This window comes from Harpia harpyja, chromosome 9, assembly GCF_026419915.1.
Source record: "Harpia harpyja isolate bHarHar1 chromosome 9, bHarHar1 primary haplotype, whole genome shotgun sequence".
Classification (NCBI taxonomy): domain Eukaryota; kingdom Metazoa; phylum Chordata; class Aves; order Accipitriformes; family Accipitridae; genus Harpia; species Harpia harpyja.
The window spans coordinates 19,691,465-19,708,580 of NC_068948.1; the positions used below are offsets into that span (position 1 = coordinate 19,691,465).

The 17,116-nt window shown below is 40.8% G+C and overlaps 1 long non-coding RNA gene across 1 annotated transcript in view; it reads right to left on the reverse strand.

Moving 5' to 3' along the window:
* Positions 1 to 16,737, reverse strand: part of LOC128145989 (uncharacterized) — a 344,835-nt gene extending 328,098 nt beyond the window's left edge. Inside the window, exon 1 of the long non-coding RNA XR_008236644.1 lies at positions 16,622 to 16,737. This is a non-coding gene — a long non-coding RNA (uncharacterized LOC128145989). The remainder of the gene's footprint in view (positions 1 to 16,621) is intronic.
* Positions 16,738 to 17,116: the final 379 nt, after the last annotated feature.

The following is a 17,116-nucleotide window of genomic DNA, read 5'->3' on the forward strand; positions in this document are numbered from 1 at the left end:
CATAAAATTATTAACTCTATTCAGATATATCCTTACAATATCCTCAAAAATTTTTCCAGATAATATGAAAGTCCAATCCTTCATCATAGACATTTTTTAGTGTGGAAAGGGCATTCAAATTCACCCTGGTACCACTTTCTAATTGCACCAGAGGCCCTGAAAGAGCCTTCCCTAAGTCATATAGGGAAAATTGCCATGAATTCACCAGCCCACAGTCATTTTTGACTCAATAAACATTTTCTGCATCAAACAAATCAAAGCACTGTTATCAACATAGTCTGCAGATTGTATTTATTGTTACTAAATCCCATTGCCCTTGACTGGAAAGAGACTGACCCCCCAAGGATCTTCCTGTCCCCCCAATCCTCTCCCAGTCTTCATCACTGTTTTTTTCCAGGTAAGTTTTCCACTCTGTGCTTGAACGCCAAGGATGGTGCAACTGCTGCATTTTCTTTTCCAAGGCCATGATGCCAGGAGCTAACGATATGTGAAATGTTCCATCCCTGCAGGTTTTCCTGCTCAAACATTTTCTAAATAAATAAATAATTAAAAACAATGGCATGCGCCACGTTCCAGCCCTGAATTCCCGGAGCAGCTCAGGTCCTTAAACTGAATAATTTGCCTCAGCTTGCGTATTGCAAAACCCATTCAGCAAAAGATTATGGGCCTTTAAGTGCCATCCAGGCCTGAAATATGACTCTAGGGCTTTAGGATGTCAGAATTGAGAATTGCTAGTGAATATTCTGTTCTGGCAATACTAAAACTACTGTTATTTAGCAATATGGGAGCAGGCAAATGGGGGCAGGGGAGAGAAACAATCTGACAGAAGGGAAAGACTATAACTTAGCAGAAACAGAGGTGCAGTTTTCATATGTGGCCGCATGAATTCTTTATGGAATAAAATGCATTTGTGAATCAAAAAGCGGATGCAGATTTATATTCCCACTTAAATCTGCCAAAAGCAAGTAAATGAATACTGAGAGCTCATTTTAGTTCAGGAAACAATTTATGAGGATATGTGGGTGGGTACAGGTACTCTACATGAACAGTCTCAAGGGGAATTAGCAGCTGCTTCTGCTCCTCATAACAACAAATAAATAGACTAAACCGAAAATTAGCAGCACCTCATTAAATGTAAAACCATCCACATCTAAAGCAGCTAGGACTCAATCTTTAAAAAATTCAGAAGGTGCAGTGTAACATGAAAGCCAAAGAAGCTTTTGTCATCCCATCACAAATTATTTAGGCTTAGATTGTGGCATCAAACCAAAGCTCAGAGATGGAGCAGTTGTGAGCCACTTTCCCTGGTGAAAGTTGCCTTCTGACCTTGGGTTTTTTAGCACTCTTCAGCACTGCATAACCTCCATCTTAACACACACCCCACACCTCCCTTCCCTGGTGCAATTTCACATCCATACTGAGGAGAACTGGTCCTACAGACCGTGTCCAGTCAGTGCTTAGGGATTACTAGTAACTCCAGGTATCTCCAGAAAAGCCTGGATGCTCCCAGGAAAGTTTGGGCAATGCCTTTGAGGCTCCTCCTGTAACTGCTCCTTACTGGAGCTCAGCTCAGGACCTGTAAATGCATCTACATGCCTAACACAAAACAATTTCCACAGGTGTTACATGTGTAATGGAAGCCTAGTACCAAGAAGTCTGTGAGTATCTGCAGCTTCCACTCTTCTAGCTCCACCTCATCTTCTCTCTTCTTTCCTACACATCAACATGGGCAGAATTACACACAAGCTATGTGGACTCATCTGAATATTTGCAAGCAGCACTGGTGAAGCAGCCCAAGAGCCATGCAGCAACAGCATTAGCACACATGCAGTTTGAATGGTATGGAGTCTGAACTTCTACTTGAGTTCCTTCCCATTCCTTTTCAGATCATGGAACAGTTTGGGTTGGAAGGGACCTTTAAAGGTCATCTAGTGCACCTCCCATGCAATGAGCAAGGACATCTTCAACTACATCAGGTTGCTCAGAGCCCCGTCCAACCTGACGTTGACTGTTTCCAGGGATGGGGCATCTACCACCTCTCTGGGAAACCTGTGCCAGTGTTTCACCACCCTCATTGTAAAAAAATTTCTTCCCTGTATCTAGTCTAAACCTACCCTCTTTTAGTTTAAAACCATTATCCCTTGTCCTATTGCCCCGCCAAAAAGTCTGTCCCCATCTTTCTCATGAGCCTGCTTTATGAATGCTTCCCCCATTTTATCTTTAAGCTCCTTTAGGCACCAGATGAAAGTTTCCATAAAGGAGTGGGGTAATCTTCATTGCCCCCTTTTTGGAGTCTCCAGCCTCATGGATACTCATGGGTCTGACTTCCAGTAATCTTTAAACACATACTTCTACCATCAGACCTTTCAGGGATGTCTCAGTTTGGGCTTGTGAACTAGAACACTCAGATTACTGTCATGTTTGAAACTCCAGGCCCCCTCAAGCTGTTTTCTGTGTTCAAATTACTGTGGTTTTATCACACAGGAGATTAAGTACTGATCACCCAGTTCAGATTTAGGTATGACAACCAGGACCATATATTTGTCTTACAAAAAACCCAACCCTTCTTAAATCCTTGCCCCAGCAGAAATTGCTCTCTAGTCAGAAAGTGCTCTACCAATAAATTATTTGCTAAGAACAAGCTCTGATCTATGGTTAGTGCCAGAAGAAGGGTGGTGCCAGGTAAGCCATCTCTGGTACTGTGCCATCTAGGTTTTCCTTGCAGAACCAATATCCAATCACTCTGCTTAGCTTATGAGATTGGAGGGGAATTATAATACAAAGTGACTCTTGATCTACTTACAATTAAGAGACTTACTCAGAAAAGACTGAAATACAGCTATCACAAAAAGCTAAGATAGAGAATACGTTAGGGTTTACATCTAATATTAAATTAATCTTCCTAAGTAAGAAAACCAGTAACTCTTAATTTTATATGCTTATAAACAAGAAAGTCATTAAATTGGCTCAGTTCTGACTGCATATTAACTTGAACGAGAAAAGATAAGATCTTTCACTCAACTTTTCTGTATTACTGTTGTTTTGAGTTTTCTTTTGACTCCGTACAATAGGCTTTTAAGAAGATTGTGTTTTGTCATTATTTCCTGACACTGTTGCATCGAAGAAGTTAATAACCTCGAAGAGGCATCAAGGGGAAGGTGCATCTTACAACCTCCTAGCCATTACCAGCACCCTGAGGTGACAGAGAAAGCTAAAAGTGTCAGCTCCCTTATGGAGACATATGCAAGTGAAATGTCCTTACTAGTCCAAGTCTTATGGTTTTATTGGGATGGGAGCAGCAAAGGATTAGATGTGAAAAATATGAGCCTGTCAAAACCACATCTCCCTTTAGTAACTCGTGAAAGTTGTAGATACAACAGTGTAAGATGACAGAGTACGAATGCGTCTGCTAATGGGCCATAAAACAAAGATGAGAGCTGGTGATTCACATTGTAGCAGAATGAAAGCTTCTCTCTAGTCCAAGGACATCTTCATTACATAGATTCATGCTGCATTAGCAGCACGTGTCTAAACAGACATGATCAGAATTAAGGAGTAACTTAAAACCATCCCTTACATAAAAAACATATGTAAAAAATTGTGTAGCTTTGTATTTTAGCAGTAAATATTTCAGTTTAAGGAAATAGTGATAGATAGAGTTTGAGTTTCCAAATATTTATAGATATAACTTTACAGAGCCCTATGGTTAATGTTATGGAAGTCACCTACTGTATGCAAATATACTCAGCTGCCTGAGTGTTTGCAGGATGAGACCGTTTTTACTCATTACATTCATAAATATGAAGGCCAGCGGGGACCATTACAGTCTGAGCTGACCTCCTGCATAAAACAGGCCATCAAATTTCAAATGTAATATAATTAGGGTTCTCCGGTTTAACTGATAACAGCAGCAAATACCCCACAGAGACTTTAAAAATGTGTCAGGCAAATTTACACATAGAAGGTATGCTTTGATGTGTGTCACTGAAACATCACCAGAGCTAAGCTCATTCATGCCCAGAAGTTCCTGGATTTTTTTTTTTTTTTTTTTTAGAGCTATGCCTGACAGTCTTCCTCCTTCAGGGAAAGCTACAAGGACTGTTTATTGTTCTTGTCTTCTTTCTTAATATTTTTAAGCCCCTCTCCAGGCAATGGCCTAAGATACTTTTCTCTTTTTGTTATTTACTTGCCTGAAATGACTGTGAATGTGGTGCCTCAGGGTCTGCAGGCTCTCCAACGACAAACTGACACAGCATTTTTTATTTTTTAACCCTCACCACTATCAATAGCCTCAATTATGTTGGTTTTTCTCTCCTTTTTAATTACTTTTAGCTAAGTAGGCTTGGGGAAAAAAAAAAAAAGCCCTCCAATTAACCCTTGCTAAGATATTTCAATTTTTATTAGTATTTAAACCATTGAACCACTTATGCCATCACCCAAATTGGCTGTGCTACATTTTTCTCCCCAGTGAAAAAATTATTCCCTGATAATCATTACTGTCATCAAATTACAATTCCATGGAGAGCCAGATCATATGAATATGCCACTGAACATGAACATATAATTGTAAAAGATGAATGGCAAGCTGCCCCAGACTTGCTGGGGTTTGAGTTTCTTATCTATTTTGGTATATTTGCCTGCTTTGAGGCTTTTGGTAATATTTTGTGGTTGTTCACAGGAAGGTTGAAACTTCTCTAAGGAATCAATAAAAAAAAAAATAAAAAGTCTAACTTTTTTTGGTACAAGCTCATTCTTCCATAGCAATACTACTGAAGTGCAACTGTGAGTAACAAATCTTCAGCTGTGTACTAGCAGGGGCCAAAGCACAGTCTGAGCTCAGCCTAACCTATATCCTGCATCAGTGAACAGATACCAAAACCCATTTTGCAGGGTAATCATAAGTTTGTGTAATACTGAGCAGTAAGTGTGATATTTAGGTAAGTGATGTACATGATAGCATCATGAGACATGAGATACATGATATTTCCCCTGTGGGGGCACTGATGCTTTGGGCAAGAATTTGGAGGCTGGTGTAGAGAGTTGGAAGCAGCAAAGCCATGTGAATTATATTAGTTTGCATCCATTAAATATTCATGAACATGGGCTGATATTCATGAATTTGACTCAGATCAAGCTACCCTGAGTGACTGGCTTCAGACTGCTAGCCAAACAATTCTTACAGCTAAACAACTTCCCAAATGCGGTGTGATTTATTTAAGGAGATGTTTTCAAAATGATCCAGTTACTGAGACTTTATGTATCATATTGCAGCTTTAAAAACTCTGCACCCTCCCTTCCCCCCTCCAAATGTGCCCTGGTTATGAACTCTAGGCAGTGTGGTTTATGGTGGCACTGCTGAGACACGGCTTCAATTAGGCTACAATGGTGCTGTCAGGTGCTGCAGCCCATTACCTAAAATGTAAATGTTTTAAGAAAGGCAGCACTCTTTGTCAGGACCAAAATGATTTCCAGCCTGATTCTGAAACAATGAACTGGAGAAGTACATAACTCAAACATTAAGCAAACAGTAAAAACATCACATGTTGATTTACACATATATATAGACTAATGCTATCAATGCAGTATTTACCTTAATCAATATTAAAAGATGATGCTAGTTATTTACATGTTGAGCTGTCTCAACCTAGCCAAAAAATGTTTCCATTCACAAGCATATCCTTATCTGTTAGCTGGTCATTTCCTCTGCCCCAGTGAATGAATTTGGTAGGAACATTTTGCTACCAAACATCTTCCTAGCTCCATTTATATTCAAGAGCCCGTTTCTCAAATTAATGCCGTAAATATTTTATAATCCATGTGTACAGTCACCTGTGCAAGTTTTACATACAAAAACATTTTGGGGAATTATCACTGTAGATAGACCTCGGTAGTTGGTGCTAATGATGAACAAACATAGAAGTTGCAACAACTTTGTGTCCAAGGAAAGTTCCTTTCCTGACCCACAGCGAGTGGGGATTTCTGTTACACACTGATTCATCCCATCTCCAAAACCACAGCAACAAGCTGCAACTCCAAAGTTGCAGTGACTAATTTCAAGTGTCCCTTTTCCCTTCTTTCATAACAAACTCCCTGCAATTTACTACTTTAGATCATCCTATTTCTGTAATTTTTTTTTCCTTCATCATGTTAGCTGAGCCATCAACCACCATACCATTTGAAACACTTTGTAAGAGAAGGAACAGATTTATGTTTACATAGGCTGTACCATGTAGTCAGCAAAAATAATTTTTAATTCTAAACCCAAACAGCACTTACACATTGCAGCCTCAATCGCCGCACTGGGCTATGAAAGTTACAAACAGACTATTTCACCTCCAATAATTTACCAGGCAAATTACATTGTTATTTTTTACAAGTGCGTAACAGATAAGTTAGGATATTTCTGGAGAGAAGTATCTGCTTACTTTATGCATCTTCATATACTCAAACATAACCACAGTCTAAAGGCAAACAATACCAAACTGAACAAAGTCACTTCACTGTTTTAATAGAATTCTCTGTATTGTTGCAGACTTGGTCAAAGCATTAACTTTACGTGTCCTGATGAGCTGCATATGCACACAATCCCATAGCTAACATGTAGTTTTTATGGCCAGTGTGTAGTAATGCAGTAGACTTACCATGGAAATGTAAAGTCATCTTGCTAAACCCCATCACTAAAAAAATGCCTATGCTTTGCTTAGACACCCGTAGAAAACCAATTCTGATTTTGCACAAGCTCATGCAAATCAGATATGAATTGAATAAGCTACTTCCCTCAACACAGCCATGCAGTTTCTTCCACTGACAACAAGCACAAAGATTAACAACATATCTACCTTATGCCTAATTTTTAAGCATATTGAATCCTGCTACTGCCACTGATGTTCCCACAAAAAATTAATTTGGTCTGTCTAGCAACAAAATATTCTCAAATACTTTGCAGGCCATATGCTTCACAGAGTGTCTCAGCAGTTTCAGGCTCTCATCAGGCAATAGCTGTGTACTCCTGCCTCCCTTTCACAGGCAGACACTACGGTCCTTGACCTTGTGCCACAAGGGCTCTTCATGCCTTCAGGCTAAGGCTTCTCGCTGGAGTTTCATAGCCTTGGCAACTGCCCTGTTTTAGGACTCAGAAAAATTAAGTCTCCTCTGTCTTTTCTCCCCAGCTTGGCCTCTCTGGTGATATTTCTCGATAGCCTCATTTTTATCAGATTTCAGGCTCTCATCCTGACCAGGAATGTCTTGCCACATGGTACCAGGGAAACTGCTCTATCAGTATTCAAGAAAAAAAACCAAGGAATACGTAATGTTCCAATGTTATGCCCAAGATGCCATCTTGAAATTATGGTCCCTCCTGGAGCTCTAGCCAGACAGGGAGCCACTGCCTCTGAAAGCATTTGCTCTATGAACAAAACCTGGGAGTTTTGTGACAAGACCCAGCCAGGAAACTGGAGCTTAAACAAAGCTATCTGGGACCATAAAACTTTTTTTTTTTTTGGAAGGATTAGACATTGTGTGCATCAAAATGACAGGATATCACATTTCTTGTAGAGTGTGCCACACTGCTATCCTTGCATGAGCTCACTTTGAAGTAGTGTGAATCACAGGATTTGAATACACGTTTTGTTTGAGGCAGGGGGGTTGTCACTGTTGTTTCTGACAGGCAAGAAACAGCTTTCATACAGTATCAGTCTTAAACTGCATAGTTTTCTTCCTCAAACTTTTTCTCCTGGTCCTACTTTTTCCTTCCAACAGATGCATTTTCCATCATCTCAAAACTGGCTACTTTCCTCAGCCTCCCATCAGAGGGCCACCTCAGCTTCAGCCAAAACGGGCTGAGCACACTTCTCAACACCAGCCCATCAGACAGCACAGTGCTAAGAGCACAAAACTCGTCCTATAACTTGAGCACTTGGAAGCCGCGAGGACACTGACATGAACTTCCATTTGTGGAACTGCCCTCTTCAACTTCTTCTTAATCTAGTTTAACAAACCTCCTTATTTCCCCTTAATTTAAGGGACTGTTACACACTGTAGCTCTCAGATACATTAGCCTGCAAGCAAGGGTAGAAAGGATTGATAAATCACAAAAATGGATTTCACGAGGGATAATTTACATGGGTGGGGGAAGCACATTCCTTGTGTCTTGAGGAGACCACAAAGGGAATGTTTCATAAATCTTCAAAATATTTGTTTATGAGTTAGGTTCTAACTTCAACTGATTTTACAACTGTAAAATGAAAACTATTTATACGTAATAAACCCTTGTAAAAGCAAGATTTACTTATTCATAAATTAGAGTATCCTTTCACTTCGCATTACTTGCAAACAAAAACAATTTCCTGCTCAACTACTGTGTAGCAGCAGTGCCTGAAAATACCATGTATTTATTTATACATGGAAGTTGCATATATTATATACCATATGCAGCAACACAAATATTCTGGCCCAAATCTCAGCAAGACCTTCAGCTTAGTTTTGGTAGAGAAAATTACATTTTTGCAGTTTTTAAATGAGTAAACTTCAGTTGGATCTCCTTGCCAGAGACTTGTCACTCGAATATCTTTGGATCTTTCCTCACTTCTGAGCTAAAAGCAGAAAAATCATCCAGATTTAGAAAGCCCAAACCAAGAAAAACTAAATTACAGTTTAATTGGGTGCCTATGCTAGATACTTGGCAACACATCAACAAATCTGAGGTCTGAATCTTCAACATCTATACACATCATGAAATCATTCTGCCAGCAGTATGGAGTGAAAAGTGGCTATAAAATGCTCCCATATCACAAAGGTAATAGCTCACAGCACAGCAGGTACTAAATCCAGTATTAACTACTTATTGCAGAGGGGAGAACGGGCTAAAAATACCTTTTGAAGAGGAACAGCAAGTTCCAAACCCCTTATTGGGGCTTGACTACAAGTCTGCTCACAATTACAATTCAGAAGACACCAGGAAGGAATGGGGCGAGGAACTAATCTTATGCTGATCATAAAGATTAACCCCAGAAATAATTTTGAGGAAGGAAACCTAACAATCTTCCAGGTGATTGGGAAGAGCATCTCTTCCCATTCAGCATAGAGGGGAACTTGTCCTGCAGGGCAGGCACCTAAACTAGGTGGAAGGATGTATTCTCACAAACCCCTCCAGGTACTACTACTATACACCTACTAGTGCGTATATACAGGGATACTCTCTCCTTTGTTTGGAACCTGGGCCCACCCCAAGCTCCACCACATGCTTGCAATTGGAATTAATTCTTTTTGACCTCAGCGAAGCTATGCCACGTGTAAATCTTTGGGGCTAGGCTAGGCTGTAATCTGCTTGCTGGCTTGCTCATTCTCATTCCTGGAGATGTGGGAGTGGGAACTAGAAGACTTGGAAAGGACAATTAAAATTCTCAATAGTCAAGAGGTCCACTCTGTTGTTTTCAGTTGCCATAATTACTGTGAAAACATCTTAGATAAATAACAGTCAGATCCACAGCAACTGGCTTTCGCATGCAATGAGGTTACAAAGCCTGCGGCATGTTCTGAAGCACCAAGCACAGCTTTGCTGGAGTGCTGCTGAGCCACGGGATGTGGCTGCAGCTGCACATACCCTCCTACTTCTGCCCAAGTCAAAATAAGGCAACATTTGCCCCAGATATCAGGTAATGCCTCAAATTAGAGGAGATGGATTTGTTCTCTAGACAGAAAACTCCTTAATACAAAGTAATATAGGTGCACCCATTTATAACAGGTGTTTAAGCTCTGACAGCTTTTCTAGCCAGTTGAAATTCTATAGCACTTTCTTCCTTGTCACCGTTATAATACTTTTTAAATGTTGTTTTTCTTTCCCCCATTAAAAGGAAAACATTTCTCAGAAGCAGTAGTGGGCTGTTAGGGCTATGAAACAAGTTTGCACAGACATGTAACACGTTGAGCCGCAAGACACGGCAGAGCGTGTTTTATGGGGCAATTAATACTTGCCTTGGGAGCACTGTGAGGTATGAAGCACTGTCAAACACACCCTGGTATATCCAAATGCAACTTGTAAAGCTGCATTTTGCTTCTTGAAAAATAATTATGGAATCAGTTTGCTGATTTTTAACTTGCACCAGATAAAGAATGGAACCTTCCCACGAGGAGCCAAGCTCAGTGCCAGCATTCATACAAGTGCAGGGCACAGGGGTATCACATTATCTGCAGTAGTTACAGCCCCATTAAAATAGCTGGTCATTGTGCACATTCATATTTTATAGTCCTTATTTGACATTGGCTTTAGCTGTTTTGGGGTTTGCAGTAGGCAGTTGCAGTTTGGCAGGGGGCAAACCTAGAGAGCCTTCCCTTCTCCCCCTGCGAAAGGGAGCCAGACTGTCAGATTTATAAACCACTGCAAGTCACAGTGCACACAGGCATGGCAGAGTTTCCACAACTGCTTCAAGTTGCCAGCCACAGTCTGACTCCCACCATGCTGCACAGCACCAGCTCTTACCACTCCTGTGGTATTTCAGGAAAGCCCAGCAGGGCTAAAGAGGCCTGGAGCAACCACGGCCAGCATCACCTCCCCACCCCACCGCTACCCTGCAAGGGTGCTAAGCAAGTGGCAGCTGGAGTTACAGGGACAGATTCATTACACTTCTAAATCACACACACAACTAATAAATGGAAAACACATATTATGCTTTCTCTGTTCCTTTCTAATTTTTGCTTTGCTTACAGTAAGTTTTATCTTTAATTAGCACGCAAAACCTGCGGGCCCCCCTTGAACCGTGTGTAATGGTCAGGCTAATGGGACAGTAGGTGCTTACTGTGGCAGGGAAGCACGAGAGGCTCCCAGTGAATGGCACCGATACTCGGCCCACCTAAGTCCACATTGTGGCAAACTCCTACCCCAGGAGAGAGGTGAGCACTGCTGCACCCAGCCTTCTGACCGAGACCAGGACATGGCTGCCAGGGCTGGGAGGGGAAGCCCAGTCACAAAGCTGGCTGGGTGGCATTGTGGCATGTGAGCAAGTTGTCTCCCTGTGCACGCACACATAACTGGAGCTTACTCACATTTCCTCCAAGTACCATTTTCTGACAGAACTGACAGGCTCCATGCAATTCCATGTACAACTGCTGCCAGACAAAAAAAAAAAAAGCCCCAAATTAGAGACACTATGCTGAAGATGGTACAATAGGAAAATTGGAATGAGGACTTAATGAAATACAAGGGGAGATGAGAAATGTTCCTATACATAAACACGCTCTGAAAGCGCTTCAATGCAGGGCAATATTCACCAGTTAAAAGCTTAGACACTGAAACAAAAAGTAAACAATGCAATGCAGAAACCACTAACGTTGTAAGAACAGTATTAGGCAAAGCACAAGTAATTTGTTCGTCATCACATGTATTACAATGGGATTGAGAAGGAAGAATGAAGTTATAAAAATCCCAAGAGTCACAAGGGATGTCAGATCTCCACAAGCAGTTCAGAGCCGGATCCTCAACTGCTATAAATCAGCACTGCTCTATGAAGTTCATAATGGTATCAAAACCAAGGCCTTGGGCTTTTGTGCCTCCAGTCATGATCCTCACATGCTGGTGTTTTGCAGATTAAACCTCTAAAGCTGTGAAAAACACTGTTTTCTCTGGGATGTCATGTAGATTCATTTGTTAGTCTTATTGTTTGAGATCTAAAACTTTTTTTAAAATAGCAATTTTAAAATACAAGGTTCTTTTAAAAGCATTTGAAATAAATGTTAGAAGAAATAGCCTTTGATATGAGGAAACAAGCTTCATTGTCTCCAACATTTCATTAACCACAAAGAATTTTTTTGTCTGAAAGACAATTTGATGGGCATGGGGGAAAATGCAAAAATGTTAGTGTCAGTTGTAGCCATGTGTCCTGGATTTTAAGTTTACCAAGTTCTTCACTAATTTACCGTTTTAGCAGAGGCTAAAGTTATATATTTGAAGTTTGCAATGTGGGTCTGTCACACCCTTTCCAGCTCTATTTCTGGGCTGGTTTTAAGAATCTCCTACAGCATATACTAGTGCAAATGCTCTTAAGTCAGAAGAAATACATCAACAGAGGTGCAAAGGTAAAGGATCTGCATATAAGAATGCACTGTTTCGTTTCTCTCTCAAAATGGAGATTAATCTTAAAACAATGCAAGTTATCAGTATATTTACACATATATCTCAATAATTCTCCAAAGTAACAGTTAGATGTCATGTTATAAACTAAAGCAGTAGAGAAGGCAAATATTCCAGAGAAGGAATCCGAGATTTAACACATTGAAACTGTTTTTCTTGAAATGTGTTCCACTCTCCTGCAAAACAGGTAACACCAATCCTACATTTGAAAGGGATGTTTGGAAAAAGTTGCTAATAAAATTTCTTACTGTTTTTCTCAGTGGAAAAAAGCCATAAAAATAGGGACCATTGAATTTCTTGATAGCTGAATTCACAATTCAGTTTGTGAAGTACCACACGTTGGCTCTTGGTACCATTAATTCTTTACTGGCATATACTTAGGAAAGGTTTCCAAAGAGCTGCTCGCAACTCTGACCTGCCATAGTACATGCAATTAACTGTATGTGCGGTTAACGTACAGGAAAGCAAACAAAAACTTAAAGCTTATTTTATATTACTGTTTCAGTCCATAGAAGTGAGTTATTGCTCTGCTTTTCCTAAGAGCATAAGGCCAGGGTTTGGAGACCTCAGCACCTTCCAGTTCCTACTACAACACTAACAGCCTGACTTTCCAGGGAGCTCTCTCCCAAGTCGAGGCTATCATCTCAACACTTAAATGCCGGGTAAGCCTCTGACATTTGGCCCATACATCTGTTCTGAGGGGTCAAAGTTCCCCTATTATCACCCACAGGGCTGGCACAAGTTTCTGGGATCTGCAGAAACAAGATGAGAGATATTTTATTGACTTCTGAATTGCTGGGACAAAATACTACTTACCAATTCAGCAATCCTGCATTGCAGATGCTCATTTAATAGTGACTCCTAACAGCTATGAACAACGATCTCCACTCAGTTACCTAGACCCCTATCCTCAGTCGTTAAATTCGGTCCAAGCTCTACTTGAGGTAAAGAATTAGGTATTAACTTCACAATTCAATAGTGTTAATGGTTTTTAAGTAATGCCCACACAACCAACCTCCACTGAGCCACAAAGACTGAAACTTGATCAAGAAATTTAGAGAAACACCAAACTCCTTCCAAACTAGTGTACAACTTAAAAAACAGGTATTTTTACTATTTAGGTTTTTTGACTATTACAATCCAGAGAAAAAGAGGACTACATACTAGTATTGACCAGCTGTTCTTGCTCATTTCTGCTGAGCTTTCATTGATGTCTGAGACATTCTCTTAATAAAACACATTAAGGGGTCATATTAGAGTAGCACAGGCAGAACCCCAACCAAGGCAGGGCTTCTTGTGCTAGGGTCTATCAATATTCATTTCATAATAGGATGCAGAAAATTGTATCATTCATCTGCAGTAATGGGACCTTCTATGGCAGGCTGGGGACTGAAACCAGGTCTGAAATACCAGTTACCTGCTTGAGCCCCCAAACCCTCTGTCTTGAGATCAACAGCAGCACTTCTTACCAACAAGGTCCCAGATCTGCTCCTGCAATGGGCACAGGACCACTGCTCTGTGCTTTGACAAGCAAGACTCTTCCATCCCAGTTACATTTCTGCTTTCAGGACAGCCCTAACATTAGTAGCAAAGAAGCCAAGTATCATGATGCTTGCAGAGTGTGGGACTGCTGGAGATGTTTGCTTTTAGCCTCTTAACTTTATTTAACCAGTCCCCATCTTTACATTATCTGGGGCTTTCACATATAGACAGGAGCCTGTACGCCAGCCCCTACTGGTAATAGCAAGGTTACAAAGACAATGCAAGTTTCCAGATATAGGTATTTGTCTCCATTAATCTGCCACCACTGCTCACTAATCGCAGTCACATTAAATAGATGTCAAGGAATAGCAATTTCTTTGATTTCTGAGGTTCAATTAAAACATAAGATGTAGGCATAACAATTCCAGTACTTTTTCATATCAAGTTAGCATCGACATTCCTCCTGCATCCCATTAGACATTTTCACACATATTAGAGATGAGACACTGTGTAGTAAGGAGGTCAAAAACTTAAAAAGAAAACTGTCCAAGAACACTGAAAACACTGGTGGCATTTGACATAATTTATAGTGCTAAAGAGCTGGGGAACAGGAAAAGGTTGATGTAGTAATAACATTAGCAGGAACTATAGTCCATGCAAGCCAGTGCTAAATAAAGTGCCAATCAATAGCTCTTTTATTAGTAGGTACAATCAATGTACAGCAGGCAGGCCTGGCCAATTAAGCTTATCGACTGACCAAAGAGTAGCAGGAAACATTCTTTCCTCAGTTTTGTTTTCCTTTCTGTAAGTTAGAAATGAGCTCCAGTTTTATCACTGGATTCCCACCAAGGCATCTCCAGGAGTTCCTGTAGAGTGGAAACACTGACAAAAAGCAGGCTTGAGCTATCTTGGTATCCTTTAACCTAGGGTCAGCCACAAGAGCCAATATAGTCAAGGGTCACTTACAAAGTAGCTTTTTTTTTTTTTTCCCCCTCTAGTGACTGTATGAAGTAAAAATGTTGTTCTTCTAGATGAAGGGGAGAGAACTGGTAAAGGAAGAAAGCACAATCTTTTAGCAAGGCTTAACCATTAACAGTCCTGTAAGACCTTAGGAAATTAAGCCTATTGGTTTCTATTTCATGTATGCACTGCCTGAACTCAGTAAACCTCCCAGTGTGGAGCAACTTGAGTGTCTGTCTTGGTGGAAAAAAAGCCAAAACTACAGCTCCAGTAAAAATTAAACAGAAATTCATTCCCACATTGTAAAGACTGCTGAAAATAACAGGAGCTTTAATATTCACCTGTGACTAACTGCACAGATGCAAATAGGATATTTATCCACAATACCACTCTCCCTCCCTGCTCTCATCCCCCCTTCCTCCATTATCTCTTTCAAAAGGAAAAAGTTAGAAGACCAGATAAGATGTGGGTTCTCAGCGTGATCAAATAAACACTGTGTGGTGGTCACAAGGAAAGAAAACACATTGTAGGAATGAATGGTAAAGATTACATTTTACAGAGAGTCGCATACAAAATTAGCCCAGATTCCGATTTCCCATTGATGTAAGTTAGACTGGATTTCTGTGGCCTGGCTTCTCAGCAGGCAGAGCGCTGCATCTATCCCAGCAGTCAATCAGGCTACATCAAACTGCTCTTTTCAGGGTTTGATCCTTCAACTTATTATCGGAATTCAGTGAATAGAGCATAGTTCACCAAGTTTATATCCCTCCAGGTCTGGCACATTGAGAGCTTTTCTGAGGTGTCAAATACCTGTAAAGTTGGGGGGAGATTCTCAGCATGTTTGACTACAGGCATACAGGCACTAAGGGACGAGCCAGTTTTCAGCTTCCTATCAGACAGTTCCCCAGCTGTACCCAATTCAGAAAATATTTTAATGATCTGCAGAAGTCACCTTAAGCATCAGTCAGACAATCCATTGCTAAAGCTACAGGCAAGCATCTCACTTCTTATATTTATGTTGTTTACCATTTTCTTTTGCTTGCATGCGATAATTTAATCTAGAAGACTAAAAAGAGCAAATCAAGTAACTTTGCATCCTATCTAAATGTCACAAGGTTCAGTCTCCCCTACTGCAACTCAAAACAGCTCTGACTGCATGGACTGCAGCTCCACTGGGTATTGCATGATCTCACTTTTAGCACTGTGGCCTCTGCTGAAATTCATCATAGGTCACACATGCACAAGTTGCTTTAATTCACTAGAGAAAAATCAACCTAATATAGCAACCCATTTACTCTCAGTTTTGCTTGCCGATGTTCATGAGACATTAAATACCATAACTCCTGGCCCGCTGTATTATGACAGTTTAAGCAGGGAAACAAGGCAACAAATAAAGTGGGGGATAAAAACATGGAGCAGACATTTCCATTTGGCTTTTAACATGACAGTTCATAGGAGTTTACAAGAGACAAAACAGGAGTTTAGCTTGGACAGCACTAACAACTTTAAGGAGTAGTATAAAGTAACCCAATTTTTCAGAAGTCTTTATCAGTCAACCTCTCTGGTTCAGCTTTCCAGGAGCTCAGAGGTTGCAGAGCTTCTAGAAGAGTCAGACCTTCAACCAAAAGCAAAAGGAAAATGGTTTACTCCTTCAGACTAAGAAGCAACCTCAGCTACTTTGTCCAAAAGAAAATTTTGTCCAGAATCCCTTTCTTGAATCAGATCTGGCTACCAGTCTCAGAGAGAGTTCGGGGTGTCTTTTGTCTGAAGGTGGTTTGCGCTCTCATGTCCTTAAACAGTTGAGAAGTCGACCCATACATTCTGTCCCAAAACATAAAGAGAGTTAATGACCTGGGCTCACTGCTTTTCATCAAGCACAGGCCACTTCCAGGGGAAGGTATGTAATCCCTATTCAGCACATTACTCCAGCACAGCTCGACTTCAGTATCGTGCTGTGCACAACTAAGTGTCACAATAAGAATCTACCCTAGGTGTAGACAAACATCCCTGGAAAGCCACAGGCATGTGGGACAGTCAGTCCCAGGCTTTACCCACCTTTCAGAGTTGCTCAGTGCCTCTCCCTGCACATGCATCACCTCTCTCATGAGGGACATGCAGCAAGGTCAGTTCATGGCTTGGTTTCTCACTGCTGGTCACTCCTGTCCCCAGAGGAGGGGCTTATTCCTCTGCAAGTGGCTCTGTAATGCAAAAGATGACATCCTTAGCTTGAGTTGACTGTCTAAACCAAGCCAAATAACATATCAAAAGTCTTCATCAAAGTAAAGCTTCCCATGAGACACGCAGGGACTTCTGTCTTCAAGCTTTTGTAAAGTCAAACCCTGGTCCTGGTGTACTGCTATTCTTTTGAGACTTAGAGGGCAAGGTATCTTTAACTCAAAACACCAGAACATTCACACCTGGTGCTCCCCTGTAATTCTCAGGTCAGCCAGGGCTCTCACACATTTGTCTCTTAGTTTTTTAGGTTAAAAACTCCACCCTAAACCTTGAAGTCTGACTGAAGGAGCTAACCTTGTTCACAGCCTGGGAGAA